Source organism: Nerophis ophidion, linkage group LG02 (assembly GCF_033978795.1).
Source record: "Nerophis ophidion isolate RoL-2023_Sa linkage group LG02, RoL_Noph_v1.0, whole genome shotgun sequence".
NCBI lineage: Eukaryota > Metazoa > Chordata > Actinopteri > Syngnathiformes > Syngnathidae > Nerophis > Nerophis ophidion.
Window position 1 is genome coordinate 74,144,700 of NC_084612.1, and position 18,728 is coordinate 74,163,427.

The following is an 18,728-nucleotide window of genomic DNA, read 5'->3' on the forward strand; positions in this document are numbered from 1 at the left end:
AATATAATGTAATTCCCTCTCCGGCCAACATATGAAATAACAAGTGTGTATAAAACATTTGTAGTGATTCCCCCTCTGGCCAACATATGAAATAACAAGTGTGTGTAAAAATCCAAAGTGATTCCCCCTCTGGCCAACATATGAAATAACAAGTGTGTGTAAAACATTTGTAGTGATTCCCCCTCTGGTCAACATATGTAATAACAAGTGGGTGTAAGAAATTGAAATGTGCCCCCTTTGGCCAAAATTATTACAAAAATAAAATAAATATGTATATAGAGACATACTGTAATTGCTGTTATTGCGACTGTTATTCAGTAAAATTCCAACTTTTACCGTAACATTGTACGAATGTTCAGTTTTTCTTGTCAAACTTTCACTTGTGTTGAGTAAAATTAGGACTTTTATTATAATACTGCCAAAATTCGCAGTTTTTCTTGAGAAACTGTGACTTTTTTTGTGAAATTCCGACTCATTTTTCACTACAAGCTTTTTTATATTTGCGTGGTATGTGTATTTTATTAATGTTGTAAGTACACATCTTTACAAGAGTAAAATAAAAACAAATAAAATAAAAAATAATAATATAAAACATTTTAATAAAATAAAAATAAATACGTGTGTGTGTGTGTGTGTGTCGCTTTTAAAAGTGCTTTCCTTCTGGTTAACATATGAAATAACAAGTGTGTGTAAAAATATAATGTAATTCCCTCTCTGGCCAACATATGAAATAACAAGTGTGTGTAAAAATGTGAAGTGCTCCCCCTCTGGTCAACATATGAAATAACAAGTGTGTGTAAAACATTCATAGTGATTCCCCCTCTGGCCAACATATGTAATAAAAAGTGTGTGTAAGAAATTGAAATGTGCCTCCTTTGGCCAAAATTATTACAAAAATAAAATAAATATGTATTATAGAGACATACTGTAATTGGTGTTATTGCGACTGTTATTGAGTAAAATTTCAACTTTTACCGTAACATTGTATGAATGTTCAGTTTTTTCTTATAAAACTTTCACTTGTGTTGAGTAAAATTAGGACTTTTATTATAATACTGCCAAAATTCTAAGTTTTTCTTGTGAAACTGTGACCTTTTTTTTGGGAAATTCCGACTAATTTTTCACTACAAGTTTTTTTATATTTGCATAGTATGTGTATATTATTAATGTTGTAAGTACACATCTTTACAAGAGTAAAATAAAAAAAATAAAAAAAATAAACATTTTAATAAAATAAAAACAAATATGTGTGTGTGTGTGTGTGTGTGGAGGGAGGTGCCAGGACCGAGTAGTTTAGTTGGTGCTTACTGTAAATGTGTGCTGTAATTGATGATGTAATGTAGTTTGTTGTGCGTACGTCGGGACCCTCATGCAGCCAAGTGGCCCCTGTGCATTACTGTAATTACTGTAATGGGGGCGGGTCATGAAAACACACGGAAACATGATCTAGAAGCTCCTCCATGACTTCCTCCACTTCATCATACCTCATAAGGCCTCATTGGTCCGCCGCGTCCCTGACGTCTCCTTCCCATGACGGTGCTGATGGCGTTAATGGCGGCGGGAGAAGGACGGTGACGCTCAGGTTACTCGGGGAGAAGGTGGCTAAAGTGATGGCGGGAGTGGGGGGGTGATGATGATGATGTTGTTGTTATGACTCGCACACATTTGCACTGGCGGGACAATTAATGCATCGGACCTTATGTTGGGTTTGTGGGCCGCGTGCGTGGGGCAGGCCGGCGCATCGACCACGTGACCCCCGCGTGACCCCTGAGAAGCGTGTAGGCGCCGGGTTCAGTCTGACTTTTGTCACATGATCCCCTGTTGTGCCCCCCCCCCCCACACACACACACACACACACTGCCAGTGTTGACAATGGAGTATTAATGTGTGCACGTGTCACCAACACACGTTTGCAAAGAAGGACAAGAAAACAAAGGCTCGCTTTGTCTGCGGAGGAAATAAAGTATATATTTTTGCCAGTCGAGGTAGGATGGCACAGTTGTGTGGCAAAGAAAAGGTCAGCGAGTGTGGAAATTTCCACTGCACGCAGTCTTGTAGTGAGAAAGTGATCGAAAACAAAGTTGACAGTTGTTGTCTACGATGTACAAACTGCATATTCAACATTTTTGTAGTGTCTAATACAGTGGTTCGAGACCTTTTTTCAGTGATGTACCCCCTGTGAAAATGTTTTTAATTCAAGTACCCCCTAATCAGAGCAAATAATTTTTGGTTGAAAAAAAGAGATAAAGAAGTAAATTACTGCACTATGTCATCAGTTTCTGTTGTATTAAATTGTATCCATCCATCCATTTTCTACCGCTTATTCCCTTTCGGGGTCGCGGGGGGCGCTGGCGCCTATCTCAGCTACAACCGGGCGGAAGGCGGGGTACACCCTGGACAAGTCGCCACCTCATCGCAGGGCCAACACAGATAGACAGACAACATTCACACTCACATTCACACACTAGGGACCATTTAGTGTTGCCAATCAACCTATCCCCAGGTGCATGTGTTTGGAGGTGGGAGGAAGCCGGAGTACCCGGAGGGAACCCACGCAGTCACAGGGAGAACATGCAAACTCCACACAGAAAGATCCCGAGCCTGGATTTGAACCCAGGACTGCAGGACCTTCGTATTGTGAGGCAGACGCACTAACCCCTCGGCCACCGTGAAGCCTATTAAATTGTATAACAGTGCAAAATATTGCTCATTTGTAGTGGTCTTTTTTGAACGATTTGGAAAAAAAGATATAAAACTAACTAAAAACTTGTTAAAAAATAAACAAGTGATTCAATTATAAATACATATTTCTACACATAGAAGTAATCATCAACTTAAAGTGCCCTCTTTGGGGATTGTATTAGAGATCCATCTGGATTCATCAACTTCATTCTAAACATTTCTTCACAAAAAATGTTATCTTTTAACATCAATATTTATGGAACATGTCCACAAAAAAATCTAGCTGTCAACACTGAATATTGCATTGTTGCATTTCTTTTCACAGTTTATGAACTTACATTCATATTTTGTTGAAGTATTATTCAATAAATATATTTATAAAGGATTTTTGAATTGTTGCTATTTTTAGAATATATTTTTTTTTAATCTCATGTACCCCTCTGCATACCTTCAAGTACTCCCAGGGGTACGCGTACCCCCATTTGAGAACCACTGGTCTAATACACGGTCCCCAAACTTTTTGACCTGTGGGCTGCATTGGGTTAAAAAAAAATTTGTCCAAGGACCAGGATATATATATATATATATATATATATATATATATATATATGTGTGTTAACCACACTGTCCATAGTTTCCTTTCTGTCAAAGCATGGACTTTGGAGTTTGTTTTTCTGTAATGCAAAGAAAAGTTGGCACAAGCAAGATGTGAATGTAAGTACATCCTTAATTTTTAACACTATAACTAAAAAAGGCAACCAAAAGGCGCGCACAATGGCGGAGAACAAACTTGACTAAAGAAAACAAAAACTAGCACAAAGGCATGACTATGGACAAAACAACTAAACTCAATAACTGTAACATAAAAAAAACAAAAACGTACCTGGCATGGACAGGAGGGAAACTATGGACAGTGTGGTAAACAGGCATGGCACGGCATGAAGGGAGTAGAGATAAAGTCGCCAGGCTGACCACCTGGCAACTACAGGTTTAAATAATGGACATGATTAGTGCAACCAGGTGTGAGACATGAGGACAAGGTGTAAACTAATGAGTTGCTATGGTAACTGTGACAATCCGTCACTTCATTTCTGTTAGTTTTTCGTGTTTTTGTATTTACTTCCTGTTCGGTGCTCTTATTTTGTTGTATTTCCTGTTTTATCCACGGAGCACTGTTGTTTTTCCTCTTTTCGTTGATTGGCAACGGTTCACACCTGCTGTCAATCACACTAAAGTCTGTTTATGTTTCACCCGAGCACTCCTCAGTGCTGGATGATGATATCATGTTGAGAACGTTACTTTGCACGACTGCTTTATTTTTATTTGTTTTCTTTTGAGTTCCATTTTTGAATTCGTCTTACCTTCACTCCTCTCTCCTGGATTCTTGCATCATCGGGGACACACAACTGCAGCCATGCGAGTTCCCAACAGTAACAAAACAAACCCAGGAAGTGCAAAAACCGGAACTGATTGTTCGAAAAACAAAACCGAACATGACGAAAACAATGCATGATCCCATAGACGTGACACATATATATATATATATATATATATATATATATATATATATATATATATATATATATATATATATATATATATATATGAGACCAGTCCATAGTGGATCTAACACAATAGTGAGAGTCCAGTCCATAGTGGATCTAACATAATAGTGTGAGAGTCCAGTCCATAGTGGATCTAACATAATAGTGAGAGTCAAGTCCATAGTGGATCTAACATAATAGTGAGAGTCCAGTCCATAGTGGATCTAACATAATAGTGAGAGTCCAGTCCATAGTGGATCTAACATAATAGTGTGAGAGTCCAGTCTATAGTGGATCTAACATAATAGTGAGAGTCCAGTCCAAAGTGGATCTATGGTTTGTGCAGCCCTTTGAGACACTAGTGATTTAGGGCTATATAAGTAAACATTGATATATATATATATATATATATATATATATATAAACATAAATATGACTTTGAAGTCAGACACTTTGCTGAATTGCTTCCAGTATTCTCGTGTGTGTGTGTGTGTGTGTGTGTGTGTGTGTGTTTCCTACACACTTTGACCCCATTAAACAGCTAGTTTCCACACACACACACACACACACACACACACACACACACACACACACACACACACACACACACACACACACAGTGTTGCAGCTGTGAAGAACAGCAGTGATTAGTGCACCAATGCTCTCCTCTGGCAGGTGACAAAACACGGTGGTCAGTAACGGGGACAATGGAGCAGGGGCCACAATGGCCTGTAATTAAAGATGTGATCAGGCCGATGAAGGGGGAGGGTCTTCATTGGGTCTGCAGGTGAGGAGGATCCATGTCTTGTCTTTCATCGTCCAGGTCTCCGGTTTCCCTCGGCCTGGTTTCCAGCCCTCGCCCCACCTGAGTGTGTGAAAGTTGCACACTTTGTGTGGCATCCCCCTCCTCGCTGTCCCCCCGTGTAGAGCAACACGAGATGTTCTCTCTAAGTGGCGTTTATGAACAAATGTGGCAGAAAGACGGCGATGCGGGTTGCGTCGTCGCAGAGGGGGAGGGGCCACGCCAGATGATTATTAGTCGGGGGTCGGCAACCCACGGCTCGAAAGCCGCATGTGCCCTAGTGGCTCTCTTGAGCTTTTTCAAAAATGTATGAAAAAAATGAGGGGAAAAAATATAAAAAATACATTTTTTGTTTCAATATAGTTTCTGTAGGAGGACAAACATGACACAAACCTCCCTAATTGTTACAAAGCACACTGTTTTTATTAAACATGCTTCACTGATTCAAGTATTTGGCGAGCACCGTTTTGTCCTACTCATTTTGGCGGTCCTTGAACGCACCGTGGTTTGTTTACATGTACAACTTTCTCCGACTTTCTAAGACGGGGGTCGGGAACCTTTTTGGCTGAGAGAGCCAAGAAGCCAAATATTTTAAAATGTATTTCCGTAAGAGCCATATAATATATTTTTCAACACTGAACACGTGCATTTTTAAGTAAGACCAACATTTCTAGAGTATAATAGGTCTCTTATTCTTTGTAATAACATTGTTATTCTGAAGCTAACTGTGGAGGGGGCGTGGCCTGCCGGCCTGCAGTGAACTGGGGTGTGCCAGGAACCGGCCTCTGAATAAGCGACAGGTGCGTAGACGGCCCACCTGGGCCTTGTTATCTAATCACCTGTCGCTCTGTTTATAAGCAGCAGCCAGGAGGAGAGACGGGGTTGGGGCTGGAGCCAGAGCGCGAGCGAAAACGAAAGAGAAAAAGACGATTGCTGGAAAGCAACTGAGAGACTTGTTGAAAAATAAAACAATATTGTAACCCTGAAACAGGCTCTTGGTGGTCCGCAGAACCCCCAGGAGGGCAAGCCCCACACTAACCAATAGTAAATAAATAACTTCTCACCATTAACGCAACTTCTTGAACAGGTGCGGTAGAAAACGGATGGATGGATTAAAAAATGCATGAGAATGTTTTATATTTTGAACCAGCCTTCCACCTGATTGTAGCTGAGATAGGCGCCAGCGCCCCCCGCGAGCCCAAAAGGGAATAAGCGGTAGAAAATGGATGGATGGATTATTATTAACACTGTGATTACAAGTGGATTTATTCATTACTTATCGTGTTTAGTAACGCCAGCTCAGATTTATCCGAGAGCCAGATGCAGTCATCAAAAGAGCCATAGGTTCCCTACCCCTGCACTAGAGAATAGCGCTATATAAATATAATTATCTGAGAGCCATATGTAGTCATCAAAAGAGCCACATCTGGCTCTGGAGCCATAGGTTCCCTACCTCTCTGCCCTAGGGTAAGATCAAACCCAGGTTAAGAACCACTGTTCTAAATGTAAAACACTTCCTTGAGGTCTACATAAAATGTAATGGTGGTTCTTTGGTCCAAATGTTGCATAGATGATGTTTTACACATCATCTTCAAGCCGCTTTATACATATATATATATATATATATATATATATATATATATATACATATATATATATATATATATATATATATCTATATATATATATATATAGATAGATATAAAATGTCCTTAATTAAGTGTGCTTTGTTTTATAGTGGAGAATACCTATAAACAACCTCAAGTCATTTTTTTTTTCAGCTGTAATTCAAAGGATTGTTTACATATTTGGCAAAGTGCATTGCAACATTGAAGGAGGGCAGAATATCCTGTTGCCTGTGTTACATTTTTACAATAAGCTGCAACAATTGAGAGGACATTGAACAAAGAGAGCGCGGTCTGCCAAGTCCAACTCCTGGTTGTTAAACATACTCCACCAATAAAGCTGATTCTGAGAATGTAAGAAAATAAATCATGATGTCATACATAAGATGATTTCATATTGACCACATATAAAGTGGCAATCTACTGTAAACCACGGTATGGTCCATGGTCCAGCATACCCAAAAATGTGTTGTCCCAAGTTGGTCTTTGCCGGCCTAGATACCCCACCTCTCAGATTTCCTGAAGGCTGAGCCTCGGGCTTTTTGTCAAGGCTGTTATAAGATAGCTGGGGCCAAGACGCCCTGTCCCAGGGGCCCACACTTTGGCCCAGTGCAACTCTGTGTGCCGTGCCTCCTCCTGTCAGGAGTGTAAGTGGTGGAAGAAAAGGGGTGATTGTTGGCAGACAAGTGGGGTGAAGTGGTCTTCCCCAGACAGGTAAAGAAAATGGGACTGAAAGGGATTTGTCAGTGGCTTTGGATCACGTGGCTGAAGAGGCTCAAACTTTGACCTTTTTTGCAAGATCTTCCATGACTGTGTCTTTATGTACAGTACACAGGCCCGAAGTCCTCCATTCTCACTTTTCTGGAGAGGTTTTATGTCTGCGGAAAGGTTTAGAGGACATAGTACTTGCCTTCAAGAACAACGTTGGATACACCCGCACAGACTAGTAGTATTCGACAAAAGAAGTGTATCGATACACCCGCACAGACTAGTAGTATTCGACAAAAGAAGTGTATCGATACACCCGCACAGACTAGTAGTATTCGACAAAAGAAGTGTATCGATACACCCACACAGACTAGTAGTATTCGACAAAAGAAGTGTGTCGATACACCCACACAGACTAGTAGTATTCGACAAAAGAAGTGTATCGATACACCCGCTCAGACTAGTAGTATTCGACAAAAGAAGTGTATCGATACACCCACTCAGACTAGTAGTATTCGACAAAAGAAGTGTATCGATACACCCGCACAGACTAGTAGTATTCGACAAAAGAAGTGTATCGATACACCCACTCAGACTAGTAGTATTCGACAAAAGAAGTGTATCGATACACCCGCACAGACTAGTAGTATTCGACAAAAGAAGTGTATCGATACACCCACACAGACTAGTAGTATTCGACAAAAGAAGTGTATCGATACACCCACACAGACTAGTAGTATTCGACAAAAGAAGTGTATCGATACACCCACACAGACTAGTAGTATTCGACAAAAGAAGTGTATCGATACACCCGCACAGACTAGTAGTATTCGACAAAAGAAGTGTATCGATACACCCACACAGACTAGTAGTATTCGACAAAAGAAGTGTATCGATACACCCACACAGACTAGTAGTATTCGACAAAAGAAGTGTATCGATACACCCGCTCAGACTAGTAGTATTCGACAAAAGAAGTGTATCGATACACCCACTCAGACTAGTAGTATTCGACAAAAGAAGTGTATCGATACACCCGCACAGAGTAGTAGTATTCGACAAAAGAAGTGTATCGATACACCCGCACAGACTAGTAGTATTCGACAAAAGAAGTGTATCGATACACCCGCTCAGACTAGTAGTATTCGACAAAAGAAGTGTATCGATACACCCGCACATAATAGTAGTATTCGACAAAAGAAGTGTATCGATACACCCGCACAGACTAGTAATATCTGATACAAAAAGTGAATCGATACACCCGCACAGACTAGTAGTATCTGATACAAGAAGTGTATCGATACACCCGCACAAACTAGTAATATCTGATACAAAAAGTGAATCGATACACCCGCAATGACTGGTAAAATCTGATACAAAAAGTGTATCGATGCACCCACACACACTAATAGAATCCGACACTAGAAGTGTATTGATACACCCGCACAGACTAGTAGTATCCGATAAAAGAAGTGTATCAATACACCTGCAAAAACTAGTAGTATCTTTATACAAAAAATTTATCGATACACCCACTCAAACTAGTAGTATCTTATACACAAAGTGTGCTAACACATCTGCATAAACTCATAGTATCTGATACAAGAAGTGTATCGATACATCTGCACAAACTAGTAATATCCGACACTGTAAGTTTATCGATACACCCGCACAAATTAGTAGTATTTGACACTAGAAGTGTAATGACACACCCGCAAAAACTCGTAGTATCTGATACAAAAATGGAATCGATACACCCGCACAAACTAATAGTATCTGATACTGCTGTCTTGGAGCCACTATGGATTGAACTTTCACAGTATCATGTTAGACCCGCTCGACATCCATTGCTTTCTGTCCCCTAGAGGGGGGGGGGGGGGGTTGCCCACATCTGAGGTCCTCTCCAAGGTTTCTCATAGTCAGCATTGTCACTGGCGTCCCACTGGATGTGAATTCTCCCTGCCCACTGGGTGTGAGTTTTCCTTGCCCTTTTGTGGGTTCTTCCGAGGATGTTGTAGTCGTAATGATTTGTGCAGTCCTTTGAGACATTTGTGATTTGGGGCTATATAAATAAACATTGATTGATTGATTGATTGATACAAGAAGTGTATCGATACACCCGCACAGACTAGTAGTGTTCGACAAAAGAAGTGTATCGATACACCCGCACAAACTAGTAATATCTGATACAAAAAGTGTATCGATACACCCGCACAGACTAGTAGTATTCGACACTTTAAGTGTATCGATACTCCTGCACAGACTAGTAGAATCCGACACTATAAGTGTATCGATACACCCTCAAAATCTAGTAGTACCCGACACAAAAAGTGTATTAATACACCCGAACAGAATTGTAGTATCCGAAACTAGAAGTGTATCGATACACCCGCAAATACTAGTAGTATCTGATACAAAAAGTATATCGATGCACCCACACACACGAGTAGTATCCGACACTAGAAGTGTATCGATACACCCTCAGAAAATTGTGGTACCCGACACAAAAAGTGTATCGATACACCCGCACAGACTAGTAGTATCTGATACAAGAAGTGTATCAATACACCCGCAAAGACTGGTAGTATCTGATACAAAAAGTGTATCGATGCACCCGCACACACTACTAGAATCCGACACTAGAAGTGTATCGATACACCCTCACAAACTAGTACTATCTGATACAAGAAGTGTATTGATACATCTGCACAAACTAGTAGTATCTGATACAAGAAGTGTATCGATACAACCGCACAGACTAGTAGTATCTGATACAAGAAGTGTTTCGATACACCATTACAGACTACTAGTATCTGACTAAAGAAATGTATCAATACAGCCGCACAGACTAGTAGTATCTGATATAAGAAGTGTATCGATACACCATTACAGACTAGTAGTATCTGACAAAAGAAATGTATCAATACAGTCGCACAGACTAGTAGTATCTGATATAAGAAGTGTATCGATACATCTGCACAGACAAGTAGTATCTGATACGAGAAGTGTATCAATACGCCCACACAGACTAGTAGTATCTGACAAAAGAAATGTATCGATACAGCCGCACAGACTAGTAGTATCTGATACAAGAAGTGTATCGATACACCATTACAGACTACTAGTATCTGACTAAAGAAATGTATCAATACAGCCGCACAGACTAGTAGTATCTGATATAAGAAGTGTATCGATACACCATTACAGACTAGTAGTATCTGACCAAAGAAATGTATCAATACAGTCGCACAGACTAGTAGTATCTGATATAAGAAGTGTATCGATACATCTGCACAGACAAGTAGTATCTGATACGAGAAGTGTATCAATACGCCCACACAGACTAGTAGTATCTGATACAAGAAGTGTATCGATACATCTGCACAGACTAGTAGTATCTGATACGAGAAGTGTATCAATACAGCCACACAGACTAGTAGTATCTGATACAAGAAGTGTATCGATACATCTGCACAGACTAGTAGTATCTGATACGAGAAGTGTATCAATACAGACGCACAGACTAGTAGTATCTGATATAAGAAGTGTATCGATACACCATTACAGACTAGTAGTATCTGACAAAAGAAATGTATCAATACAGCCGCACAGACTAGTAGTATCTGATATAAGAAGTGTATCGATACACCATTACAGACTAGTAGTATCTGACAAAAGAAATGTATCAATACAGTCGCACAGACTAGTAGTATCTGATATAAGAAGTGTATCGATACATCTGCACAGACAAGTAGTATCTGATACGAGAAGTGTATCAATACGCCCACACAGACTAGTAGTATCTGACAAAAGAAATGTATCGATACAGCCGCACAGACTAGTAGTATCTGATACAAGAAGTGTATCGATACACCATTACAGACTACTAGTATCTGACTAAAGAAATGTATCAATACAGCCGCACAGACTAGTAGTATCTGATATAAGAAGTGTATCGATACACCATTACAGACTAGTAGTATCTGACCAAAGAAATGTATCAATACAGTCGCACAGACTAGTAGTATCTGATATAAGAAGTGTATCGATACATCTGCACAGACAAGTAGTATCTGATACGAGAAGTGTATCAATACGCCCACACAGACTAGTAGTATCTGATACAAGAAGTGTATCGATACATCTGCACAGACTAGTAGTATCTGATACGAGAAGTGTATCAATACAGCCACACAGACTAGTAGTATCTGATACAAGAAGTGTATCGATACATCTGCACAGACTAGTAGTATCTGATACGAGAAGTGTATCAATACAGACGCACAGACTAGTAGTATCTGATACAAGAAGTGTATCGATACACCCGCACAGACTAGTAGTATCTGATACAAGAAGTGTATCAATACACCCACACAGACTAGTAGTATCTGTTACAAGAAGTGTATCGATACACCCGCACAAACTAATAGTATCTGATACAAGAAGTGTATCGATACACCATTACAGACTAGTAGTATCTGACAAAAGAAGTGTATCGATACACTATTACAGACTAGTATTATCTGATACAAGAAGTGTATCAATACACCCACACAGACTAGTAGTATCTGATACAAGAAGTGTATCGATACACCATTACAGACTAATAGTATCTGATACAAGAAGTGTACCGATACACCATTACAGACTAGTAGTATCTGATAAAAGAAGTGTATCAATACACCCGCACAAACTAGTAGTATCTGATACAAAAAGTGAATCGATACACCCGCACAGACTAGTAGTATCTGATACAAGAAGTGTATCGATACACCCGCACAAACTAGTAATATCTGATACAAAAAGTGAATCGATACACCCGCAAAGACTGGTAGTATCTGATACAAAAAGTGTATCGATGCACCCACACACACTAATAGAATCCGACACTAGAAGTGTATTGATACACCCGCACAGACTAGTAGTATCCGATACAAGAAGTGTATCGATACACCTGCAAAAACTAGTAGTATCTTTATACAAAAAATGTATCGATACACCCACTCAAACTAGTAGTATCTTATACACAGTGTGTTAACACATCTTCATAAACTCATAGTATCTGATACAAGAAGTGTATCGATACATCTGCACAAACTAGTAATATCCGACACTGTAAGTTTATCGATACACCCGCACAAATTAGTAGTATTTGACACTAGAAGTGTAATGACACACCCGCAAAAACTCGTAGTATCTGATACAAAAATGGAATCGATACACCCGCACAAACTAATAGTATCTGATAAAAGAAGTGTATCGATACACCCGCACGGATTAGTAGTGTTTGACACAAGAAGTGTATCGATACACCCGCACAGGCTAGTAGTATTCGACAAAAGAAGTGTATCGATACACGCGCACAAACTAGTAGTATCCAACACTAGAGGTGTATCGATACTCCCGCACAGAGTAGTAGTATCCGACACTATAAGTGTATGGATACACCCTCAAAATCTAGTAGTATCTGATACAAGAAGTGTATCGATACACCTGCACAGAGTAGTAGTATCTGATACTAGAAGTGTATCGATACACCATTACAGAATAGTAGTATCTGATACAAGAAGTGTATCGATACACTCACACAGACTAGTAGTATCTGATACAAGAAGTGTATCGATACACCCATACAGACTAGTAGTATCTGACAAAAGAAGTGTATCGATACACCATTACAGACTAGTAGTATCTGATACAAGAAGTGTATCAATACAGCCGCACAGAATAGTAGTATCTGACAAAAGAAGTGTATCGATACACCCACACAGACTAGTAGTATCTGATACAAGAAGTGTATCGATACACCAGCACAGACTAGTAGTATCTGATACAAGAAGTGTATCGATACGCCCACACAGACTAGTAGTATCTAATATAAGAAGTGTATCGATACATCTGCACGGAATAGTAGTATCTGATACAAGAAGTGTATCGATACAGCCGCACAAACTAATAGTGTCTGATACAAGAAGTGTATCGATACAGCCGCACAAACTAATAGTGTCTGATACAAAAAAGTGTATCGATACATCTGCACAGACTAGTAGTATCTGATACAAGAAGTGTATCGATACACCCACACAGACTAGTAGTATCTGATACAAGAAGTGTATCGATGCACCCACACAGACTAGTAGTATCTGATACAAGAAGTGTATCGATACACCTGCACAGGGTAGTAGTATCTGATATAAGAAGTGCATCGATACACCCGCACAGAGTAGTAGTATCTGATACTAGAAGTGTATCGATACACCAGCACAGACTAGTAGTATCTGATACAAGAAGTGTATCGATACACCTGCACAGGGTAGTAGTATCTGATATAAGAAGTGCATCGATACACCCACACAGACTAGTAGTATCTGATACAAGAAATGTATCGATACACCCGCACAGAGTAGTAGTATCTGATACTAGAAGTGTATCGATACACCCACACAGACTAGTAGTATCTGATACAAGAAGTGTATCGATACACCCACACAGACTAGTAGTATCTGATACAAGAAGTGTATCGATACACCCGCACAGAGTAGTAGTATCTGATACTAGAAGTGTATCGATACATCTGCACAGACTAGTAGTATCTGATACAAGAAGTGTATCAACAATCTGCTTCTACAAAGAACATATTGAGTAAAGAGTATCATCTGCTGCATGGTATCTCATCGGCTTGTGTTGATGTAGCCCAAAATACTGCGTCTCAGATCCGAGTCTTCCATCAGGACCCGTGGACTTGGTTCCTGTCCCACATGGACTGACAGTTATTGGCGATCCACCTTCACCACCTGAAGGAAACAAGCCGGCCGGCAGGTAGTTTTGCTGGAGGCTCCTCTGCCTGGAACAAGAACACCTGTCTGACATCCTGATTGCCATCAATGGATTCTTTTCATGGTGTTTTTTCTGCTTCACGTCAGTTTTCTTGCTCCTCCAAACTCTCTCCTGGGTTCTCCTGCTCTGCAGTGACGGGCTGAGCGAGACCGAGGGAGGACGTGTGTGTCTGATTTACAGCGGCCACCCACCTCTCCGCTCGCTCTTTTAACTCCCTCCAAGTCTTTATGGGAACGTCCTCCTTCCATCGCTGGCCGGCGCTCTCGGGGAGGATGTGACATTTTAAAAAGTGTCTGGGTCTAATTCCCAGGGAACGGAGGGAAAGATGGAGTAAGTGCTTCCAGGGTGGAAGGTCGGGAGCGTCCTGACAGGCGAGCGCATGTGCACTCGGGCTGACCCGTGTCATGGCCGACTTGACAGCTCGCTTTTTATTGGCCTGGAGCACATTCTAAAAATACAACCAAACAAGGAAACGAACAAAAAAAAAAACAGCAGCAAACATTGAAAAAAAGACCATTTCTAATGTGAAAAGTTTAAAGGTCTACTGAAAGCCACAACTAGCCACCACGCAGTCTGATAGTTTATATATCAATGATGAAATATTAACATTGCAACACTTAAAACTCATCTGTATACTCTAGCCTTTAAATAGACCTCCTTTTTAGACCAGTTGATCTGCCGCTTCTTTTCCTTTTTCTCCTATGTCCCCCCCTCCGATGACCATGGATGAAGTACTGGCTGTCCAGAGTCGGGACCCAGGATGGACCGCTCGCCTGTGTATCATTTGTCGACATCTCTACGCTGCTGATCTGCCTCCGCTTGGGATGGTTTCCTGTGGACGGGACTCTCGCTGCTGTCTTGGATCCGCTTTGAACTGAACTCTCGCGGCTGTGTTGGAGCCACTATGGATTGAACTTTCACAGTATCATGTTAGACCCGCTCGACATCCATTGCTTTCGGTCCCCTAGAGGGGGGGTTGCCCACATCTGAGGTCCTCTCCAAGGTTTCTCATAGTCAGCATTGTCACTGGCGTCCCGCTGGATGTGAATTCTCCCTGCCCACTGGGTGTGAGTTTTCCTTGCCCTTTCGTGGGTTCTTCCGAGGATGTCGTAGTCGTAATGATGTGTGCAGTCCTTTGAGACATTTGTGATTTGGGGCTATATAAATAAACATTGATTGATTGATTGATTGATGCCAATACGGCCTTTTTAGTTTACTAAATTGCAATTTTAAATTTCCCGGGACTTTTTTCTTGAAAACGTTGCGTAATGATGACGTGTACGCATGACGTCACGGGCTGTTATGAATATGAGCGCTGCACACACACACAGCTAAAAGTCGTCTGCCTTAACGGCATAATTACACAGTATTTTGGAGATCTGTGTTGCTGAATCTTTTGCAATTTGTTCAATTAATATTGGAGAAGTCACAGTAGAAGGATGGAGTTGGGAAGCTTTAGCCTTTAGCCACACAAACACACGGTCATTCCTTGTTTAAAATTCTCTGAGCTGAAACTTTACTATGGATCACAGCGCGGTCAAGCAAACATGAATCCCAACCGAATGTCAACCAGCAGGTTTCGGTGAGAAAATTGTGGTTAAAAAGTCGCCACTTACCGGATATCAGCTGAGCTTGTGTCGTCCGTACAGCTGCCGTCGACACCCGTGAGACATTGGCGTCAACACCCGTGGACACACCCTTCCGACTATCAGGTACTATTAAACTCACTAAAACACTAGCAACACAATAGAAAGATAAGGGATTTCCCAGAATTATCCTAGTAAATGTGTTTAAAAACATCGGAATATGTCCCAATGCTATCGCGTTTTTTTGTTTTTTTTTATCCTAGTCCGTCGCTATCAATATCCTCAAACACGAATCTTTCATCCTCGCTCAAATTAATGGGGAAATTGTCGTTTTCTCGGTCCGAATAACTGTTTTTGTTGGAGGCTCCCATTAAGATCAATGTGAATATGTGAGGAGCCATCACACTTGTGACATCATCGTCTGCGACTTCCGGTAAAGGCGAGGCTTTTTCAGGAAGTACCAAAAGTGGCGAACTTTATCGTCAATTTTTTTTTTACTAAATCCTTTCAGCAAAAATATGGCAATATGGCGAAATGATCAAGTATGACACATAGAATGGACCTGCTATCCCCGTTTGAATAAGAAAATCTCATTTCAGTAGGCCTTTTAAATCCGGATGCCCAAAGTGGGGCTCGCGGGCCAACTTTGGCACGTCATGTCATTTGGTGAGGGCCGCCAAATACTAATTGTATCCTTTTTTCTGGACCACAGGACCATAAGGCGCACTGCCGATGAGCGAGTCTAGTCGGGTCTTTTTTCATACAAAAGGTGCACCTTTTGTATGAAAAGGTGCACCTTTTCATACAAAAGGCGCATTATACATATATATATATATATATATATATATATATATTTATATATATACAGTGGGGCAAAAAAGTATTTAGTCAGCCAGCGATTGTGCAAGTTCTCCCACTTAAAATGATGAGAGAGGTCTGTAATTTTCATCATAGGTACACTTCAACTGTGAGAGACAGAATGTGGAAAAAAAATCCAGGAATTCACATTGTAGGAATTTTAAACAATTTATTTGTAAATTATGGTGGAAAATAAGTATTTGGTCAACCATTCAAAGCTCTCACTGATGGAAGGAGGTTTTGGCTCAAAATCTCACGATACATGGCCCCATTCATTCTTTCCTTAACACGGATCAATCGTCCTGTCCCCTTAGCAGAAAAACAGCCCAAAAGCATGATGTTTCCACCCCCATGCTTCACAGTAGGTGTGGTGTTCTTGGGATGCAACTCTGTATTCTTCTTCCTCCAAACACGACGAGTTGAGTTTATATCAAAAGGTTCTATTTTGGTTTCATCTGACCACATGACATTCTCCCAATCCTCTGCTGTATCATCCATGTATCCATTTTGGTATAAACTCAACTGGTCGTGTTTGTTCTCTGGGGATGCAAACGGACTTTTCCGGACAAGACTAGCAGGTAGGAACATATTCATTAATCTAACTACAAATCTTGGCAGGGCATGAGGTAAACTATGGCGTAGAACAAACACAAAACTGTGGCATGAAACAGACAGCATAAACTACGGCGTGGAACAAACACGAAACTGTGGCATGAATCAAACGGCATTATCTACGGCGTGGAACAAACACGAAACTGTGGCATGAAACAAACGGCATAAGCTATGGCGTGGAACAAACACGAAACTGTGGCATGAAACAAACGGCATAAACCATGGCGTGGAACAAACACGAAACTGTGGCATGAATCAAACGGCATAAACTACGGCGTGGAACAAACACGAAACTGTGGCATGAAACTAACGGCATAAACTATGGCGTGGAACAAACACAAAACGGTGGCATGAAACAAAACAGCATAAACTACGGCGTGGAAATAACACAAACTGTGGCATGAAACAAACGGCATAAAACTATGTTGTGGAACAAACACGAACCTTTGGCATGAAATAAACAGCATAAATTATGGCGTGGAACAAAAACAAAACTGTTGCATGAAAAAAACACAAACCACGGCGTGGAACAAACAGGAAACTGTGGCATGAAACAAACAGCATAAACTATGGCGTGGAACAAACACAAAAATGTGGCATGAAACAAAACGGCATAAACTACGGCGTGGAACAAACACGAAACTGTGGCATGAAACAAACGGCATAAACTATGGCGTGGAACAAACAAAACTGTGGCATGAAACAAAACAGCATAAACTACGGCGTGGAAATAACACAAAACCGTGGCATGAAACAAACGGCATAAAACTATGGCGTGGAACAAACACAAAACTGTGGCATGAAACAAACCGCATAAACTACGGCGTGGAACAAACACAAAACTGTGGCATGAAACAAACAGCATAAACTACGGTGTGGAACAAACACGAAACTGCGGCATGAAACAAACAGCATAAACTTTGGCTTGGAACAAACACAAAACTGTGGCATGAAACAAACAGCATAAACTACGGCTTGGAACAAACATGAAACTTTGGCAAGAAATAAACACGACTTATGTGTACGCTGCATATATATATGTATGTATATATATATATAAATATATATATATACTGGGGGAGGGGGGGTTTGTTGCCCACATAGGCGGTTCTTTCCAAGGTTTCTCATAGTCATTCACGTCGACGTACCACTGGGGTGAGTTTTTCCTTACCCTTATGTTGGATCTGTACCGCGGATGTCGTTGTGGCTTGTGCAGCCCTTTGAGACACTTGTGATTTCGGACTATATAAATAAACATTGATTGATTGACAACAAAATTAGGCATAATAATGTGTTCATTCCACGACTGTATATATCGTATCAGTTGATATCGGAATCGGTAATGAAGAGTTGGACAATATCGGCAAACAAGCTGTGGAGACGCGGAGCCGACAATCCGATGGAGCGGCAGGGCACTCTGGAGCCCGGCCCAAGATGGCGACAAGGAGGCGGAGAATGTGGTCAAGCGGAGAGG